The sequence below is a fragment of the Scylla paramamosain genome, chromosome 7 (genome assembly GCF_035594125.1).
Source record: "Scylla paramamosain isolate STU-SP2022 chromosome 7, ASM3559412v1, whole genome shotgun sequence".
Classification (NCBI taxonomy): Eukaryota; Metazoa; Arthropoda; class Malacostraca; order Decapoda; family Portunidae; genus Scylla; species Scylla paramamosain.
Window position 1 is genome coordinate 19,457,173 of NC_087157.1, and position 7,318 is coordinate 19,464,490.

A 7,318-nucleotide genomic window follows, 5' to 3' on the forward strand; every position below is an offset into this window, starting at 1 on the left:
TATATATATATATATATATATATATATATATATATATATATATATATATATATATATATATATATATATATATATATATATATATATATATATATATATATATATATAATTTTTTTTTTCGTTTCTTACAAAATTTTTTTTACATCTACATTCATTATTTTACTGCATATTTCCTTTTTTTTTCTTTTTGTATTACATCAATTTTTTTTTCTTTTTATATTTTTTTCGCTTTGTTGTTTTACATTTTTTTTTCATAAAATTATTTTCTTGCTGCATGGATAACAGCATTCAAATTTTTGTTGGTAAAAAGAAATTCATCACATTTAACTCATGCATCCATAATGTCTTTCTTTTCTTCCTTTTTGTTATTTTTTATCCTTTTCAAATTATGGTTTTCACATATGTATATACATAATTTTATTACATTTTTTATTCTTATTTTCTTATTTTATCTGTTTTATTTCTTCCTCTATTTATTTTCTGTGTTTTATTTATTACTCTTGTATTTTTCTTTTTCGCTCTTTTTCAACAAGTTATGTTTTTCACAAATACATATTTTTATTTTTTTATTTTTTTTTCTCTTCAAGGCGAGTAGCATATGAACTTTTTTTTTTTTTTAATGCAACAAAATTAATGACCTTACTGCATGAAAAACCAACTCAAATACTTGCAGGAGAAAGACAGTCTGTTCTCTTCAACAACTTACATGTAGTACAACCATAATTCCACTGCATGTCTTTTTTTTTTATTTTTACCATATTGATTTTTTTTTGTTCACATATGTATACTTAATTTTACTACTAATACACTTTTTTTTCCTTTTTATCATTTTTGCTTTTATTTTTTTTTCAAATTTTCAAGTTTCCTCTTTCACAGATGTATACATATTTTTTTTTTTTACTTCATCGTATCGAATAAGTTACGTTTTTCACTCCTATATAGATATTTTTTTTTCAAGATGTTTTCTTTTTCTTTTTCCTTTATTTTTTTGCGTCTTTTATTTTTTTTTCATTCTCCAACATAGTTTTTATTTCAAATATGCATCAATTATTTTCTACATTTTCTTGTTTTGTTTCTTTTTCTTGTACAACAACAATCTTTTTGCTTTTCTGTCTTCCTCATTTTTTTTTTTTTTTGCATTTCTTTTTATCATCTTCAAGGAAACAATGTTCTTACTGCATAAATAACAAAACTGAAATTCTTGTGAATAAGAAAACATGTATCCTTTTATAAAGTTCAATTTTTCACACATACATCTATATTATCTTTTTTTTTCTTCCTTTTTCTTCGTTATTTTTTTTCTCCTTTTCAAGTGAAGATTTTCACACGTACATAATTTACTACATTTTTTTTTATTTATTTATTTTTTTTTTATTTCATCCTCTTGAACGAGTTGCTCTTTTCACACAAACATCCATAATTATAGTTCGTAGTTTCCTTTTCTTTGTATTTTCATTTTTTTGCCATCTTCTTCAACAATTGTCTTTTTTTGCAAATTTCTATAATTTTACTATATATTCTTTTTTTTTATCCTCTTACATATTTTTTCCTTTTTTTATTATTTTTTGCTTTATTCTTTTTATCATTAAGTTTCCTTTTGCACACATATTATATACATATTTTTTCCAGAACATATATTTATTTTTTTTCTTTTTTTTCTTTCTTTTTCTTTATTATACACATCATTGTATTAAAAGATTTTTTTCATTTTTTTTCACGTTTTAATTTAGATTTTTTCTTTTTATTCTCTTCAAGGAGTTATACTTTTCACTTTTTTTTTATTTTTAGTTCTTTTCTTTGTTTCATTTTATCCTATTGCACAAGTAATCTTTTTCACACAAACATCCAATTTTTTTTCTTTTTTTCTTTATTTTTTTTATCTTATAAGTTACGTTTTTATTCTTTTTATTTACTTTTATTATTTTATTTTTTTCGTTTCCTTATTCTTATTCATCATCATTTTTTTTCTTTCACACATGCTATGTACATAATTTTTTCTACAACATAGTTTTTTTTTCTTTTTTCTTTTCTTTATTTCATCCTCTTGAACATGTTATGGATTGACATTTATATACATTATTACATTATGAGATGATTGTGTTCCTTTTCTTTTTTTTTCCTTTGTTGTCTTTTATCCTTTTGCACGAGTCACGTTTTTCACACAAACATCCATAGTTATTGTATATTTTCTTTTTTTTTTGTATTTTTCCATATACACATCCATTATTTTACTACATATTTTCCGTTTTTTTCTTTTTTTCTTGTTTAATGCTTTTGAAATAACATTTTTCACTTATACGTAGAAATTTTACTGCAACATTCTTTTTTTTTTCTTTTTTTCTTGTTTAATGCTTTTGAAGTAACATTTTTCACTTATACGTAGAAATTTTACCGCAACATTCTTTATTTTTTTTTTCTCCTCATTTTCTCTTTCTCCCAAAGGTAGTGATCTTGCTGCATGAAAAGCAAGCCTCAAATTTATGTAAGAAAAAAAAAAAAACACAAATTTTTCATATACGCATCCGTAATTTTACTGCATTTTTTTTTTCATCCCTTCCAAGTTACGATTTTCACGCATACATCAATAATTTTACTATAAATATTTTTTTTTTTTTGTCCTCTTTAAAATTTTTCATCATACGTATATAAATAAATTTACTACTTTATTTCATTTTCTTTTATTCTTTTTTCTTTGTTTTATTTTATCCTCTTGAAAAGTTACGGTTTTAACAGAAACATCCATTATTACATTACATACTATTTTCTTTTTTCTTTTTTATTCATTTTCAACAAGTTAGTTTTCACACACACACACACACACACACACACACACACACACACACACACACACACACACACACACACACACCTATCATCTTGCTAAATACTTTTTTTTTCTTTAAGTTACGTCTTTCTCACATATACATCATTCTTTTCCAAAACATTTTAATCTCCTTTCTCTTTTTATTTTTCATTTCTTTTCTTTTTATTCTTTTTATTTTCTTTTTTATGCTTTATTCTTTTTATTCTTTTTTACACATTTATGTGATTTAGAAACACCATATTTCTTTTCTCACTTTTTTCACGTATATAATCTTACTACGTATTTTCTTTTTCTTTACTATTTTCTATCCTCTTCAAGATACGTTTTTCACACGTATACAAAGTCTAATAGATGTTTTCTCTTTTGTTTTCCTTTTAACTTTTCTTTTACTTTTTTATCCTCCAACAAGATTTTTTTACTCACACGTACATAATTTCGCGACAACTGTTTTTCTTTCTTTTTTTTACACTTTTCTCACTTTTATCACGGTTTTCATCAGTGTTCCCTCAATCCTCGTCTTCATTGTCGTTTCTCAGAGCAGGTATTACTTCTTCAAGAAAAAAGAGAACCTCTTCAACGCGTGTGGCAGGCGGCACCTCTTCGGCAATAGAAGAACAGAAGAAGAGTAAGAGCAAGAGGTGCCTCATGGGCAGCACACGGCACTTCGTAGCCGTGCTCCAGTTCAAAGCTTTCAACTGTCATTACTCTTTCACCGGCGAGCATTACTTCTTCAGGCGCTTGTATTTCTTCTTCAATAACACGCATTGGCTCCTCACTATCATACAATCCTTCAGTTCCAGACAGTGACTTTTTCAGTACGCAATCTGCTTTTTCCAGAGAATTACGTGTCTCCTCACTGACAAGCGGAACCTCTTCTTTGATAGTTTTCTCCTCAGGCCTCGATATTTCTTCTTCTGGAGCAGGTATTACTTGTTCAAGACTATGCATTACATCAAGAGGAGTGGCAGAAGGCTTTTCTTCGGAAACATTATCTTTCTCCTCAGGGCTCGGTATTACTTCTACTGGAGCAGGTATTACTTGTTCAAGACTATGCATTACATCTTCAAGAGGAGTGGCAGAAGGCTTTTCCTCGAGAACATTATCTTTCTCTTCCAGACCAAGAGACTCTTTCTGGGCAACACACGGCACCTCATCATTGACAGACTTGTTTTCTTCGTCTTCGTTGCCGTCGTCGATATCAAATTTTTCGGCGAGTTGCGTAACAGTCAAATGTTGAAGCAGTGTTGCAATTCCTTGAACCACCTGGGTGAGGGAGGGGCGTGCGTGGGCGTCCCAGGCGGTGCATAGATGTGATAGTCTCCTGAGAGGGCTCGCAACGAAGGACTGTGTTGAATATTTCATCAAAAACTCCAATAAGTAACCAAAACTGTACACGTCCCCAGATGGCAGCACTGGCTTTCCTCCCAGCACCTCGGGTGCCATCCAGGGACATTTTTCTACCTCGTCGTCGTCGGCCTCTTTGTTTTCCTTTCCTTGGTCCTCATCAGTGATTTTATCATCGAAGCATGCTAAAAACTTTTCAAAGGTATCCCCAGTTATTGCGTATTTGGCTTTCCTCCGTGAAACCTTCGCATGCCTTTCAGTCAGGTCGAATGGACGCTTATAGAGAATTTCCCCGATGTGACAAGCCAAGCCAAAGTCAATGATATGAAGATCAGGATCGCTGACGGCGCCGGTAAACGTGATGTTATTGTACTTGATATCATTATGAACGTATCCCTTGGCATGGACTTCTTCCATTCGCTGACAAATGCTAATAAGTGATTTAAGGAATAGCTCAACCGAGCACTCGTCTAAATAATAGTCGTAAGTCTGCCCTAAGAACTCCTGGAGCAAAGCTGGTGGAGTCTGGCACACTGCCAGCAACCGTGGCACTCCACCAGCACCATTTACATTCACCAGAACGCGGGCCTCTCTTAACAACGGCGCTGGGTCGCCATCGCGCAGGAGTTCTTTAACGACCGCCTCAGTGCCCTCATACCGCAGCTGCTTGACGGAGCCGTAGCCTCCAGCACCCAGGTGGCGTCCAGGGCCCAGGCTGTGCAGCTGTTCCTCTGTCAAAAACGGGACGTGTCGCCGCAAAAACTGTGTGTCGTCTTCTTTAGGGTTTGACATTACTTTTTCATGAGAGGGCATCTCTTCTTCAGAAACAGGCATTACTTCTCCAGTGGACGACACTTCTTTAGGAGTACAGTCCTCCTTGTTAACGCAAGGGATCACTTCATTTACAATTGCTTCTTCAGGAATGGACGGTAATTCTTCAACAGCAGACGTTACTTCTTTAGTAGGATAAAGTGCTGTAGTAACAGACGGAATTTCTTTTCGGATACCTTCTATCTCCTTTAGACCAAGAGACGCCTCCATAGCGGGACAATTCGCCTCTTCATTCTTAATATCCTGCTGAGGAGCGATCCACACTTGCAGAGGAGGAGCCAGTTTCCTGGGCTCCTCGCCTGCCTTCACACGCCTCCGGTGTTTCCTGGCGGCCTCCCGTCGGGCCCACGCCACGCGTGCTGGGCCGATCGGTGGCGGCGCCATGTCAGTCTTAGAGGGACTCTTCGTGGTCTTGTATTGAGTCTTGTCGCCCTGTGGTGGAAGCTGCTGGGTCCGCTGCTTTACCATGCTTGTGCAGGCGCTGGGATTATCTGTGCCAGTGATTTGCTTCTCCTTATTATTGAGAATCTTCCTGGAACCCAAGATTCAGTCAGTCTTGCCGTAGCTAGGCAGCTACGGCAGACATGGGGGAGGGGGTAATATTTAACATGAAATGATGGCTCGGCAAGCTCTTACTCAGCTCCAAGCTCCTCTGCTAGGGACTCAGCCAATCAGGTGCGCCCGTTCTCCCCATCTGGCCAATCACATTCACCCATCCTTTCCCTTTATCAGTTTTTTATTATTATTACTATTATTATCATTATTATTATTATTATTATTATTATTATTATTATTATTATTATTATTATTATTATATAATTATCATTATTTTATATAATAATAATAATAATAATAATAATAATAATAATTATTATTATTATTAGTAGTAGTAGTAGTAGTAGTATATTATAATTTTTATTATTATTGTTATTATTATTTTATTATTTATCATCATCATCATCATCATCATTCTAATCATCATCATCATCATCATCATTATAATAATTATCATCATCATCATCAGCAGCAGCAGCAACAACATCATCTTGACTAGATGATACACTATAGTAGTAGTACAAAGTAGCATTACTATTACTGGTACTTATTAGCGAGGAAACTTCATTGTTTACCTGGTGAGAGTCATTGGCTCTGCTTCCCCACAATTGGGTTTGCCCTCAAAGTGGCTTGATGACACTCTGAACCCCACTGATCACAAAAGCGTCCACTCCCATCCTCGTGTTGCTGGGCTTTTGTACTGAAACTTCCACAAATAGTTGGATAAATTTTAACATATCGATTTTGAGATAGTGAAGATGTTTTATAGCAAAGACACGGTATATGCTTATCATACTTTTATATTCCTGTTTCTTCCTTTCCTTCCTTTTGTTTGTTTATTCGTTTGTTTGTTTCTTCTCTTCCTTCTTCTTCTTCTTCCTCTTAAACTTTACGAGTCCTCTTAATGCCAAGCCTCCTGTCCCTAGTTCGTGTTCTCTCGTTCCCGTAACTTCCCCAGCACCTGAAGCCGTCATAGTCCACACTGTAACAAATTGCTCTCCTCCCCAGCCTCTTTTACTTAATGTTATCCTCCCGTCCGCCTCACCAGCCGTCATTAACCTCCCCCCAGGCTCACCTTTACTTGTAACGTCCCTCTTCCAACTTGTTACCTCCAGGAAAGTGTTTCTGTGATCCTTTCTCGATCCGCTTTCCCGCCATCGTTCGCTCTAGTATTAAACGCAAGAGAAAGCCAGCGAGGGATAACGAGTCGGACAAGTGCAATAGCTGGCCAAATTACTGCAATTAAAGAAAAAGTAAATAAACAAGAGTTGCACGGCGTCAATGTGCAATTAAGGAGCGAATGGCCGTATCTGCGAAATTAATGAACTATTTTTGTAGAGAATGAAATTTGATCTGAAAAAGGTCGCCGATTTCTTTTGTGCTACAGGGCATGCATTGAGTGGCTTAGGAATAGTAAGAATAAGAAGAGACAATTGGTATAGAAGAGAAGGAAGGATCACATTACAAGTAACAAGAAGTAATGGACAGCAACACTCACCATACTGGCAGCGGGATCCGACGTTTCTCAGACGTTTCGTAATATTCTGTAATATTACTTTTTAACTAGTAGCATTGCACGTGAGCATGAATAGTTCCACTGATTAGAGGTTCTTATAATGTAATACGATTTTCTTACGCCAGTACATATTCAAAGGCTATTTTGTAGCTGCACTCACTGAACACAGCAAGTAGTCTAAGCTGACGCAAGGATTTCCAAAGTGTGGATTCATGGGCTCCATGCTATGTGTGTGTGTGTGTGTGTGT

General features: G+C 34.3%; 1 protein-coding gene across 1 annotated transcript in view; it reads right to left on the reverse strand.

Moving 5' to 3' along the window:
• LOC135102193 (multiple epidermal growth factor-like domains protein 6) overlaps positions 1-7,065 on the reverse strand; it is a 20,568-nt gene extending 13,503 nt beyond the window's left edge. The window contains exon 1 of the mRNA XM_064007020.1: positions 7,053-7,065. The gene's annotated coding sequence lies outside the window, so the exon portion shown is untranslated. The remainder of the gene's footprint in view (positions 1-7,052) is intronic.
• Between the last annotated feature and the right edge of the window lie 253 nt (positions 7,066-7,318).